At 37.8% G+C, this 14,344-nt stretch overlaps 1 protein-coding gene and 1 pseudogene across 10 annotated transcripts in view; both read left to right on the top strand.

Moving 5' to 3' along the window:
* LOC6046331 (tyrosine-protein phosphatase Lar) overlaps positions 1-14,344 on the top strand; it is a 483,374-nt gene that overhangs the window by 290,448 nt on the left and 178,582 nt on the right. The window lies entirely within an intron of this gene.
* LOC119766849 lies at positions 9,143-10,454 on the top strand (annotated as a pseudogene).

The raw sequence follows: 14,344 nt of genomic DNA, 5'->3' as shown, positions 1-14,344 counted from the left end.
GTTTTTTTCGACCTTTTTCAAAGTTTTTCAAGGATTATTATTTTTTAAAAATTGGCAACACTGCCGATTGAATTTTGACCTTCTTGTGCCGTTTCTCAAAAGACTTGTTTCGTCATCTGAAACATTTGTCCATAACAGAGATTTAAAAAAAAAATTGCGCAATTTTTTTTATGCGAATATAAAAAGCTGGTCATTTTTTCAAGTGTAACTTTTTTTTCTGGAAAGTTCTTAGCAATACCTACAATTTTGCCGAAGACTCCAAATGCGTCAGAAAATCCGTTCTCAACATATAGATTTTTGAATCTTCTTATTGTCTTTTTGATTGGGTAAAAAATCCCAAATTTTGCGTTACGTAATAAAAGAATGCTCCCTTTAACTGGACTTGAAATTAAAAATGTATTTTTGAAAAAAAACACTGTCATCCTGGGCAAGGCAAGAGGGATTAAAACTTTTAATATGATTCGTACTAGCTGAAAATTTTGTTTTTTTTTTTTTCAAATTATTCAATGTGTATGGAAATTTTCGACCCTCGCACAATGATTCGTACTAGATAATTGCTAGTATGAGGCATATTTTCTAAAAAATAAAACTTTCAAAAGTTAATTTGTAAATTTCAAATCTCATCACTACATTCTTTTCAGAAACTTTCCAAGCTTTTCCTTATGAACCAACTAACAAAAAAATCAAATTAAATGTTCTTACTCCTTCAAAAAAATCCGTTGGGATTCATCCAACTCCACCGAGATTGCTCCAGCTTCCCAAAACCCTCCCCCAAAAATCTTTCAACATTGCACTTTAGGAAAGGAAAATTTACGGTCCAGTTCCAGTTTTGGGCGCCTTGCGTTGCGTCGCCAATCACGGGGGCCAAGCAACCGGAAGCCACCGGAGAGAGCAGTGCATGGCCCCAATAAATCTTACCCCCCGGGCCCTAAATCAAGATGATCTGGCTTCCAGGGGTTCAGGGAGGGCGTGTGAGTCTGAGTGTGCTGCCAAAGTGACAGCACTGCCACTGTGGTTCAAGAAAGTGCCCAGTTGGCAGGAAATATTTCTTTGTGATGGGTTTTTTCTTGCTGGATTTTTTTTTTTCTTCGTGGATTGTGGTTGCTTGACGGTGCATCAGTGAGTTCAAAGGTCTCGGAATGGACTGTCGAAAAGTTGGATGGATGAAAGTTTGAGTGGGAGGGAGAAGTACGAGATTTTAAGTGCATTTTGATGTTAAATATAAATGTTTGATAGATAGTGGTGAGACTGCTGGATTTACAGCTTATCTTACTTGCAACCAGCGATGAAATATTGTCCAAAAAAATGTTCTCAACCAGTAACTCTGTCGGAAGAACGATCCCTCCGTTTTAAATACCTTGAATAACTCTTCAAATGTTAAGATAAATTTGACCAAGCTAAGTCATACAAGTCTTGAGTCCTCAAGGAAGAGTTAATAACCAGTGTGTGAATTCCTTCCTCATGGATACATGGTTAATTATGTCCACAATACACGATGACCTAGCTACCCATCCGAGATATTCCCCTGGGGAAAACTCTCCTCTCTGCACCGGTTTTCGATTAAATTTCTTCCGACACATTGAACATTGTTCGTCAGACACCACCCACCGTCCCCACAGGTACATGTGATGGATCAAACATTGCGCCAAAGCTGCTCTCATCCGACGACCGAGGTAAAACTTTGTCACCCCGAGCGCCCGGATTTGTATGCGAAACACTTCATCCACCGCCAACCTGGTCCGGATCCCGTCCACCTTCTCCTCCTGCACGACGACGGAGATGGATTGTCCCCCGTAGTGTGATGCATTCTGGGGCCGGACCATCTCACGGAACACACACGCACATGGCTGTCGCTGCTCGCCAGAAGTCTGAAGTTAACGACGACGCCGAGGGAATTCATTATGGAAATTGTTCAACTTTCGAGACCTCCAGTGCTCGTACTCGTGAGGGTCCAACGAAAATTCCGGTCGGGTAGCACGTGTGTTCAGTACACCTGGAACGACCGAGGAGGGCACAGCCTGGAGCAAGGAATTGCCATAATGCTCTGTAAACAGAAGAAGTAGCACACCCTGGAGGGGCGAGTCATGGCCGGGTGTAGTTGCAGCAGCTTCGTCAAAAATCAACGCTTGCGAAGTTTAATCCTCTTTGCCTAACCTCTCCCCCACAGCTTTCTCTGCGCAGAGCAATGCCGGGGGTTTACGGTTACGGAGTAGAGTGTGATCCTTGCAGCAGAGAACTGCGAAGGGAAGAAAGTTTGCAGTGTTAGTTTTTGGGGGATGCACTGGAAAGTTTCGGGTTGCAACCGGTTTGGAGGGAAAGCTTCAGTGTCTGAATTAACATTGTGAAAATCTAAACTCGCCAAGAATCTACCAAAGTGTATCTTACCAGTGCAAAATTGCAAAATGCACGATAAAAGATGAACGTCTTTTAAGTCGAAGTTAAGATCTATCAACATTCTGGATATTTTATGGTAAATCTCTATTCCTCTATTGAGGGCTCAGCGCCAAAATCGAGGGAATAATGCTACTGACTCACACCACCATAACAAATGAATTCATTCGTTAATTGAAACAATAAATCTCCAACAAGTGTCATACATCGACATCTGACCACTCTTTAGTCACCACTATTCTCTGGTCTCGAGGCCATTATTATCTCGGACTAGCGCTGCCCAGTTTTGGTGCAGTAGTTTTTTGTTGTCTTTTTTTATGATAGCTCATAGAGAAAATAAAGATCAGCCTAAAAAACGAACTAAATCCACCTATGTGGTTGATGACTTCCTCACTTTTTACCAACAATGGGTAATATGAGTGGTTTGGACACATATTTCAGCTATTTTTTTAGATCCAGAAAAATAAGTACACAGATATAACTTAAGTGGTCATAACTCGAGACAGGGTTGCCAGATCTTGAATGTTGTGGACTCGTTGGAAAAGTCTCTCGATAACCTAACCAACGATGGGTCGAATAATGGATCCGGACATCGTTTACATGCATATAAATGAGTTCTGGATATATGTGAAAACACATTCTTATACATAACTTTTGAACTAGTTATCGAAACTTCAAACAATTCAATAGCGATGTATGGGACCATATACCAAGTCGATTGCAACTGGTTTGGTCAAAATCGGTTCAGCCAGTGCTGAGAAAACTCAGTGAGAATGTTGGTCACATACATACATACACACACAGACATTTGTTCAGTTTTCGGTTGATATGTGTACATGAAGGTGGGTCTTCGAGCTTTTAATAAAAAGTTCATTTTTAGAGCAAGATTATAGCCTTACCTCAGTGAGGAAGGCACAAAAGGACTTAGAATCAATGAGATAAATGATTTTTTTCAAAAGTTTATAAATAACATCTTCAGAAAACAAAATTTCTATCCTAACTTTTTGGTTTATTAGGCAACAGGGAAGCTTTTAAAAAAAATGACAATCTCTATGAGATGGGTTTAAAATTTAAGCGATGACCAATACTTTTTTGGATTATAAAATTTCCTAATTGAAAGATGCTCTTTTGATAACATAAAAAGCTTAAATTTTTATGTAATGGCATTTTTAGTCAAAAGAGTTATTTTTCCGTTTTCGTCATATACCCGTTATTGCCAGTGGTGCGTTGAAAACCCTAGTTTTAATGTTCATAAAATCATATCTTGGAATCCTTTTAATAAGCTCCATCCATTTTTGAGTAGGAATCAATTATAAATATTTTCATACATTGGCTCATAGGCCCAGACAGCTTGAAATAGACAATCTAACGTTAATACAAATTTGTTACATGTCAGGCTCGATTTTTAAAAATTCAAACAATTTTTCTTGAAAGTTTGACTAATCATCATTATTTCGGTCAAAACTAGCTAAAATCTGCAAAAAAAAATTGAAATTAGGCTGGTACAAATATTTTTAAAAGTGGCCCGAAAAATCAGGGGGCAAAAAAAAATATTTTTACAATAAACTTCAAAATTTCAATGAAAATTCAAGTGCAACCAGCTGAAATCAAATTAAAATACATTCTCCTGCGTTTAAAATCATTTTTAGCATGTTTGGGACAAAAACTTTTTTAAATATTTGCATCGGCCTTATGATTTTTTGAAAAAAAAAAAATAGTCGATTAATTGTACATTTTAATTAAAAAAATCTGCAATAGGCGATGAATCTTTTCATACAGTTCCAAACTCTTTCTGAATTAGAGCTATTATTAGAATAAAATAAAATTTGATTACTTTGCTGCTCCACAGGTAACGAGTTTTTTTTGAGACAAAAAATTAATAAAATCTTCACAGTTCATTTTTAAAATCTCTACAGATTGTTTTTTAATTTATTTTATAACACATTTTTGACTCTCTATAGTTTGGTTCATTGTTAAGAAGTAAAACTTAAGATAAGTCTAATATGCTTGGTTTTTTCTTACTTTATGTTATTTTTGTGTGTCCCGTTTTTAACCTATATAATTGGTTTAATATAATATTAAAATTCTGAAATTTAGGCCATTAGCAGGTAAAAAAAAGTTATCTTGCAAATACTGAAAATCATAAATGCAAGATAACTTCATCTCGATTTTTGTAAGATATCTTTTTGCAAGATTATTTCAGTTCAATTTGTTTTAAATATCTATCTGTACGATAACGTCACTTTAATTTCTGCAAGATACACAGCTAAAAAAGTAGTAATCCAGCTACGTGTAAAAGGTCTGGGTGTAAAATAAATATTGCATTATTTTATGCAATTTTATGTAATTTTACACCTTGAAATATGTAGCCCATCAGTAGGGGAAACCTACTTGACCAAAATGTCAAGCCTATAAATGCGTTAATCCATACATTTCTTCATCGGTTTGATGGTCGAGCGGGCTAAGGCGCCAGTCCTGTCGGTTGCAACTTTTTTTTGCAAAAAATGTACATGCAGTGTGTAATATTAAGTGTTTATTTTGTTAGAGAACTTTATGCATAATAACTACAGTTTTGGACAAGGCAACCGTACGATTTATTTTATTTAAATAATAAGTTTGAATTAATTCCATTATAAAAATCATTTCATGCAAAGTAACTTCAGTTGATTTAAAAAAAACAAGCTGCAATGCTTTAAGATTATGGCAAAAAAAAAACAGTGAGGCGAATAAGTTTAGTAAAAAAAAGAAGAATGGGCTAATGCTAATAAATGCTAATTGAGAAATTGGACGAGCTTTTTCCGGTGAAAATATTTACGAGAATGAAATATCAAGGCTGTCATAAAGAAATTGCAAAAAATGGAGACTTTATTGTAAAATTGTCTGGAGAATCGATTCCCTTATTCGGTTTTTGAAAATTTTGACGTTAAGAGCACTTTTCAAAAAACAGTTTCAGTAAATGATTTTTGTAATTTTAGGTAAGTTGCTCCAATGCTCCATCCTGCATTTTTCGTGAGTCCTTTTTTAGCATCACAGGCTATTTTCACAAAAAAATTTGAACGAAAAAAACTTGGGCTCACCCTCAAATTTTACTTTTAAATTTAAAAATCAAAAAAATCTCATAAAAATGGTGGGTTTTCTTTTTTTAGTGTTTTTTTTTTCAGAAGGCCCGTCAAATTTCCTACAAGTTTGTCTTTAACCACTTTCTGAAAGTGGTGAAAGCCGATTCAACGGCTTCGAGATACAGAAATAATTAAATTCCGAGTAACAAAAATATTTAAAACACTTACGCCCTTATCATTCATATATAAAAAATGGCTTTTATAAGCGTAGGATAACATGTCTTCAAAGATTCATTGAAATCGGAGAAGGTCTGGTACAACCGATTCCCTATTTGGCATGGAATTGCTCTAAAAATATTCCCTTTTTATTCCAGAAACTGACCCCAAGTAATCTTGTAGAAAGTAATCTTACAGATTTGATGATTACTTGATAAAATAATGAAACGTCTCTGTAAGATATTACAAGATAACTTTTGCCACCTGCCAGAGAAACATTTTGCAGAAGATTTGATTTTTTTTTTCGAGACAATAATAACTTTTTTTGCAGAAAATCCTAAAAATATGGTGCAGATGACAAAGTTTTTCCAAATTTGTTGAAGCTCTTCCGGGATTTAGTAAGAATTGGATAGTTATTGCGCCTTCCAAAGGAAAAAGGTGCAGGTGGTTATGTTACACATGACCAGTATGACAAAGAACTTTGCCATATGATTGTTGAAATTTTCGATTAGAATGTCCGGTTCAAATTTCCCCATGATTCCCTTATAATTACACAAGACAACTCTTTAGTGGTCAATTTCGTGGCCCTGAAACAGGCTGTTTGATTTGAAAAGTTTAAAGACATAATATTAACGTCTTATCGAATTAAGGGGACGGAAATTGCAAGTGGAGCTGAACTGCCAGGGCTTTAATTGGTTAAGAAATGGTTATTCTAAATTTCCAGAAACAGATTCCTGAAGTTTGATACCCATATTGCCCCAACTCTTATGGTTCGGCAAATGTCCCCCCATCGGATCATCCGCGGGGCCTCCGGCCACTCCGGATTGTGGCCACTACTGCCGAAATGTCAAATGTCATGTCCAGTATCAAAATCCATAAAGTTTGATACCCATATTGCCCCAACTCTTATGGTTCGGCAAATGTCCCCCCATCGAAACATCCAAGGGGCCTCCGACCACTCCAGATTGTGACCACTACTGGCGAAATGTCAAATTTCATGTCCAGTATCAAAATCCATAAAGTTTGATACCCATATTGCCCCAACTCTTACGAACCGGCAAATGTCCCCCCATCGGAACATCCCCGGGGCCTCCGGCCACTCCGGATTGTGGCCACTACTGCCGAAATGTCAAATTTCATATCCAGTATCAAAAACCATAAAGTTTAATACCCATATTGCCCCAACTCTTACGGTCCGGCAAATGTCCCCCCATCGGAACATCCCCGGGGCCTCCGGCCACTCCGGATTGTGGCCACTACTGCCGAAATGTCAAATTTCATATCCAGTATCAAAAACCATAAAGTTTGATACCCATATTGCCCCTACTCTGATGGTTCGGCAAATGTCCCCCCATCGGAACATCCGCGGGGCCTCCGGCCACTCCGGATTGTGGCCACTACTGCCGAAATGTCAAATTTCATATCCAGTATCAAAAACCATAAAGTTTGATACCCATATTGCCCCAACTCTGATGGTTCGGCAAATGTCCCCCCATCGGAACATCCCCGGGGCCTCCGGCCACTCCGGTTTACGGCCACTACTGCCGGAATGTCGAATTTCATATTCAGTATCAAAAACCATAAAGTTTGATACCCATATTGCCCCTACTCTTATGGTTCGGCAAATGTCCCCCCATCGGAACATCCGCGGGGCCTCCGGCCAATCCGGATTGTGGCCACTACTGCCGAAATGTCAAATTTCATGTCCAGTATCAAAAACCATTAAGTTTGATACTCATATTGCCCCTACTCTTACGGTCCGACAAATGTCCCCCCATCGGAACATCCGCGGGGCCTCCGGCCACTCCGGATTGTGGCCACTACTGCCGAAATGTCAAATTTCATATCCAGTATCAAAAACCATAAAGTTTGATACCCATATTGCCCCAACTCTTACGGTCCGGCAAATGTCCCCCCATCGGAACATCCCCGGGGCCTCCGGCCACTCCGGATTGTGGCTACTACTGCCGAAATGTCAAATTTCATATCCAGTATCAAAAACCATAAAGTTTGATACCCATATTGCCCCTACTCTGATGGTTCGGCAAATGTCCCCCCATCGGAACATCCGCGGGGCCTCCGGCCACTCCGGATTGTGGCCACTACTGCCGAAATGTCAAATTTCATGTCCAATATCAAAAACCATAAAGTTTAATACCCATATTGTCCCAACTCTTACGGTCCGGCAAATGTTCCCCCATCGGAACATCCGCGGGGCCTCCGGCCACTCCGGATTGTGGCCACTACTGCCGAAATGTCAAATGTCATATTCAGTATCAAAAACCATAAAGTTTGATACCCATATTGCCCCAACTCTTACGGTCCGACAAATGTCCCCCTATCGGAACATCCGCGGGGCCTCCGGCCACTCCGGATTGTGGCCACTACTGCCGAAATGTCAAATTTCATATCCAGTATCAAAAACCATAAAGTTTGATACCCATATTGTCCCTTCTCTGATGGTTCGACAAATGTCCCCCCATCGGAACATCCCCGGGGCCTCCGGCTTTCCGGATTGTGGCCACTACTGCTGAAATGTCAAATTTCATGTCCAGTATCAAAAACCATAAAGTTTTATACCCATATTGCCCCAACTCTTACGGTCCGGCAAATGTCCCCCCATCGGAACATCCCCGGGGCCTCCGGCCACTCCGGATTGTGGCCACTACTGCTGAAATGTCAAATTTCATGTCCAGTATCAAAAACCATTAAGTTAGATACCCATATTGCCCCAACTCTTACGGTCCGGCAAATGTCCCCCCATCGGAACATCCGCGGGGCCTCCGGCCACTCCGGATTGTGGTCACTACTGCCAAAATGTCAAATTTCATGTCCAGTATCAAAAACCATAAAGTTTGATACCCATATTGCCCCAACTCTTACGGTCCGACAAATGTCCCCCCATCGGAACATCCGCGGGGCCTCCGGCCACTCCGGATTGTGGCCACTACTGCAGTCACTACAATGTCCCCCCATCGGAACATCCCTGGGGCCTCCGGCCACTCCAGTCCAGGTGGTGGCCAGCTCCAATGATCGACTCCCGCGACTGCCATGTCTTAGCTGGTCCTTGCCTCCAAGCCATCTGCTCCCAGACCTCCAGGCCGTCTGCTACCGGGCCACCAGGCCATCTGCTTCTGATGTGTTCTCGGCGACGTCCAGCAATAGAATGAATTTTCGGGACCGACCGATTCGAGTTTTGTTGGATCGTCGACGATCCGAAAATTATGAGGTGGAGTGGGGGTGATTTTAGATACATCAATCTCACGTCTCTCGATTGACTGATTGGGAAACGTTCGTTCATCCAACCGGCGTGCACCAAAAAGAGGGGAAATTTGCCGAGAGGGGAATTCGTCACGTAACGTTTTCGCTTCGCGAAAATTTTGGATTGACACCACGTATAGAAACCTTAGGACAAAGTTCTTTGTCAAAAAACTTGTGTTTGCAGTGTCCAAAGGAAACTTTGCGAACCGTTCCGGCGAAAAATAATGATGGAGAGGTCTTTTGGAACATGGTAAGAATTCTTGAAGAGAGTTTGTAAGTAAAGATTTTGTTGATTTTGTGGATTTTCTCTTCCCTCCAGGTTCAAGGACAGATGTGGTAATCCAAAGCACGCAAATGTGCTCTGTGGCTCGAGCTGTCAAGGTCAAGAAGGTGACACCAAATGTGACCGCGCTGTCCAAAGTGTACGCCTACCTGCCAGGAACATGCACCGCTGCCACCGACGCGTCGGTTTGCTCATACACCTCAAGGGCATTTGGAAGGCCGGAATGCTGAGCGGTTCTGGGTCCGGCGTTCAACCCGGGCAACGGCAAGAATTTTAACACGCGCGTTAGGCTGCTGCTCGACATCGACGCCTTCACCGGACACGCTCGTTTTGTTGCTGAAGCTGGTCATCTTCATTGGATTCAGCATCGTTACGGCCCGGATTGGCCAGCATCGATACGGCCCACAACCAAATTCTTCACAAGCTTGAGAGCGGCTGGCGTCTTGTTCATGCGCGGCAGCTATCTGTTCCTTGGCGACATTCTTTTCAACGCACTTACGCGACTGCCTTGATCAGCTTGGAAAATCTGCTGTTACGGGCGTATTTTGTGCAAAAGGTAAACAAACAGAGAGCTTTTGTAAAGAATCAAACGATGTGTATTTCAATATTTCAAAACTCAATCATGCTATTGTATCAGTGGGAAACTAATCAGCTGAGCTTGCGTGTCATGGTCAAAGTCCATCAACTCATTGTTTTCCCTCCCCTTCCTTCAACAGATCTACCTGTACGTCGGTCTGGCCGTGGTGAGTGGCTTCGTCCTGCTCGATACACAGATGCTCATGGAGAGATCATATCGTTAGCTACGGAAACTGGCTCCTCCCGCCAGGTATAACGACGGATGTGACAACCCAAAGCGCACGGACGAGTTCTGTGGCTCGGGCGGGCAAGGTCAAGAAGGTTACACCGAATGCAGCGGTAACCCGCGCCCTGTCTGCCGGCGGTAACTACGACGTGGGACCTGCTGCAGGCAACAGCAGCATGGACATGTAGGAAATCAGATCCGAGCGGAAGGATATGCATGGTGCTGGGTTCTGTCCCTGCCGTTGAACAGCCAGCCTGGTTCTTGGCCTATCGATTTGGGCAACAACACGGTCTTTGTCACCTCGTTCGATTTAACCGATTGTTTGCCCCCGGCCCAAGCAAGCCTTCCGAATCGCTTTAAATCGTCGAGTTAAGGACCGGTGTAGCTGTTCCGGATCAAAAGCTACGTTCATTTTATCGCTACGGATTTTGAAAGTTGTATGTGTAATTGAACTTACTCTAGACATTGATTATAGATAGTAATAAATTAATACGGTTTTGTCCAAAAGTGTGAAATTTATGTATTAGGTGAATAAGAATAAAACAAAAATACAAAAAGGAAATGTTTTTGAAAATTTGTTTTCCCCTTCCTCTACACACAAACACTTAAAAGCGCGCAAGATTTTCCCAAGGCCAATGAAATGAATAAGACAACTCTTTCGTGACTAATTTGGTGGCCCTGAAAAGGGCCGTTGATTTCAATTTGCTGCCTTCCTACTTGCAGCCACAACTGCGCTCAATCAGCCGTCTGCGGGTCAGAATCCGCCTGTTTCCAAAAGGTCTGAAAACCCCAAGGAAAGCTGACGGAATTGACCGTATCCAATCATCGTCGTCTTCCTCTGAACAGCGCACAAAGCTGTGTTGGGTTTCCGTCTGCTTTGCTTCTACTGGTCCGGTTTCCATTGTGCTGCTTTTCTCCATTCTGCTTGGCGCCTTCTTTGCCTCCCTAGCCGCGTCCAGTCCAGTCCTGATTGCTCCGTCGGTACGATGATGACCGTTCGAAAGTTGGTGGTTGAATGTGAAAAAATCAGACCTGCCACTTTCTTATACAGGGTGTTTGGTTCATGGATGCGGATACTTGCTGGTTCCCTAGAGGACCCCGAAACATGAAAAAAAGTCTTCTACGGCATGGTCGAATTCTCATCCTAAACCGAGTTAAGTAGAATTTACTGTTTTGAGGAGTTTCTACACTAAAATCGATTTATCTCATGATTGTGATCATGAAAAGCTTCGCTTCTGATTTCATACGAAAGCTGAGTAAATTTCACGATAAAAAATGATTTTTGAAATTTTTTAAACTTTAGTTAAGTCTGCCTACAGAGCCTTTACATTTTTTTCTTGCCCTAGTGTTGTTAGTTTTTTGCATTTATTTTGCGTAAATGGCAGGTAAATGGTTTGTTTTATGTATCAAAACGATGCTCCTAGATCCCTCTACAAATCTCTCTAAATAACCATTTCCCGATTTCTTTTCCTAAAGCCGCTATTTTAATTTTATTGGTGAAAAAAATCGAAGCCAGAAAACCTGACATGGTACCTTAATAAATCAAACCGACGCCTGTCAGAGCATCGCGCAAAGCATACTTGATCGACGCGCGCGCGGACGCGTGTTTGCTGGAAGGAGAGTGACAGTAAGAAAACAAACCACGTGTGCCCATTGCATTGTGGAAAAAAGTTAGTTTCAGAATTGTTTCATTACCGGAGGTATTTTGTCTCGCGTTCTTTTGGCAAACAGGTAAAAACAAAAGTTAAGGGACGGCTATTTAAGGGAAAGAAGGTGTTAGTTATTAAAATGAGTTAAGATGCAATAAGTGCGGCAAAGGGTCTCGTTGAAGGATTTCCACTGTTGTTCAGTGTGCGGATCGTTTGATCCACACAGGCGGTACAACAATAAATAATTAAGCTGATAAAATCAAACATTTAAAACAAGCCCATTGACAATGCAAGTAAATGTTTAGTTAGCAGGAAGTAGATACTTTACTTTTTTAGAGTTCTACTTTTTTTACATTACAAAAAGGATAAGTTGGATTGTTTAAATCCAAGATGTATCTAACTTATTTCTTGCGTACATAGGACAACAGCATACATTTCCATCAAGCACCAACGATAACGAACTTAACATTGGCAATTCATTGCAAACTAATGAAGAACTTTGAAAAGACTTCGATGCTATGCTGGCATCCTTCCATGAAGAAAGTACTTCCCGCGATCAAAATAATCATTCAAACTTTTTTGGTCGCTCTTTCCTCCGCGGAATAGGGCCGGTAATTGAAAATTAGGTTTAGCGAAATCGGGAGTCAAATGTTGACAAAACAAAGAAATTATAGTAATGTTATAAAATCATTGGTGTAGTTGCAAACAGGATTGTCACACAACCAGTCGGCCTCGGTCCGATCAGTGTCCCCGATCCCGCCCGAATTTCTTGAGACGAGAAATGTGTCATAACTCCTTCTATCGAATGGGGAAGTAAAACGTTGTCTCGCTGGAATAAGTACACATAACACACCAAACCAAACCAAAGCCTTGGAGTCGTTGATCGGCGGTTGGAATCGTAATCCAATGATCGTCAGTTCTTGCAACAGAGACCACAAAAGACCTGTGGGCAGTTAAAGTGGATAGTTTGTTTTTTTTTGTTAATCTCCTTAGAGTTTTTTTTTATGGAAAAAAGATAAAATGAGGTGGTTAATAATAAATAAAAAAAATTATAACTTGTTTGCATATTCTGGGAGTTTCAGTAATTCTAATTTTAACGTTTCGTCGCTTGTGTGCTATCTTGTGACACGTCCTAACTTTTTACAGCAGACGTGTCTCAAGAAAGTACAAACTTACCAGTTCGGTAAATAGCAGAATAAATTATTTATTTTTTTAACACTCAAAAATTTTTATTACCTTCTTTAATATGGAAAAACTTTGTTTCCATTGTACATTTTGGCATTTTATTTCATACAAACTTAAAGGAAACATGCAAAAGGCACAATTTTGGTGCATTATTTTTTAATTAATAAACTTTTTTTGAAATGATAAAATAAACAAATAAAAACTAAAAAACTAAAATGTAATGCTAAATAACGATACAAAAAAAATAAATGAAAAATTTATACTATGTTGAAATAATTAAATACAACTCGAAACATTTAAGAAAGACAAGATGAGGATGCAAGGATCTTGTCTACGAGGGATTAACTAATTAACTGGAAATCCGATGCAGCACAAAAAGTGAAGGAGAAGCTTGTTGGCACAGATACCGGTGCAAAAGTAAAGCGGAGATATGAATTCTGCATTCCGAACGAACGTGGAAATTTACAGCAATTTTTAACTGATAATTTATTATTCTATTATTTTATTTTTTTAATAATTCAATCATTTAATAATTTAATAATTTGATAATTTAATAATTTAATAATTTAATAATTTAATAATTTAATAATTTAATAATTTAATAATTTAATAATTTAATAATTTAATAATTTAATAATTTAATAATTTAATAATTTAATAATTTAATAATTTAATAATTTAATAATTTAATAATTTAATAATTTAATAATTTAATAATTTAATAATTTAATAATTTAATAATTTAATAATTTAATAATTTAATAATTTATTAATTTAATAATTTTATAATTTAATAATTTAATATTTTAATAATTTAATAATTTAATAATTTAATAATTTAATAATTTAATAATTTAATAATTTAATAATTTAATAATTTAATAATTTAATAATTTAAAAATTTAAAAATTTAAAAATTTAAAAATTTAATAATTTAATAATTTAAAAATTTAATAATTTAATAATTTAATAATTTAATAATTTAAAAATTCAAAAATTTAAAAATTTAATAATTTAATAATTTAATAATTTAATAATTTAATAATTTAATAATTTAATAATTTAATAATTTAATAATTTAATAATTTAATAATTTAATAATTTAATAATTTAATAATTTAATAATTTAATAATTTAATAATTTAATAATTTAATAATTTAATAATTTAATAATTTATTAATTTAATAATTTAATAATTTAATAATTTAATAATTTAATAATTTATTAATTTATTAATTTAATAATTTAATAATTTAATAATTTAATAATTTAAGAATTTAATAATTTAATAATTTAATAATTCAATAATTTAATAATTTAATAATTTAATAATTGAATAATTGAATAATTGAATAATTGAATAATTGAATAATTTAATAATTTAATAATTTAATAATTTAATAATTTAATAATTTAATAATTTAATAATTGAATAATTGAATAATTAAATAATTGAATAATTGAATAATTGAATAATTTAATAATTTAATAATTTAA

Source organism: Culex quinquefasciatus, chromosome 2 (assembly GCF_015732765.1).
Source record: "Culex quinquefasciatus strain JHB chromosome 2, VPISU_Cqui_1.0_pri_paternal, whole genome shotgun sequence".
Taxonomy (NCBI): Eukaryota; Metazoa; Arthropoda; class Insecta; order Diptera; family Culicidae; genus Culex; species Culex quinquefasciatus.
This window is presented reverse-complemented; position numbering and strand designations above follow the sequence as displayed.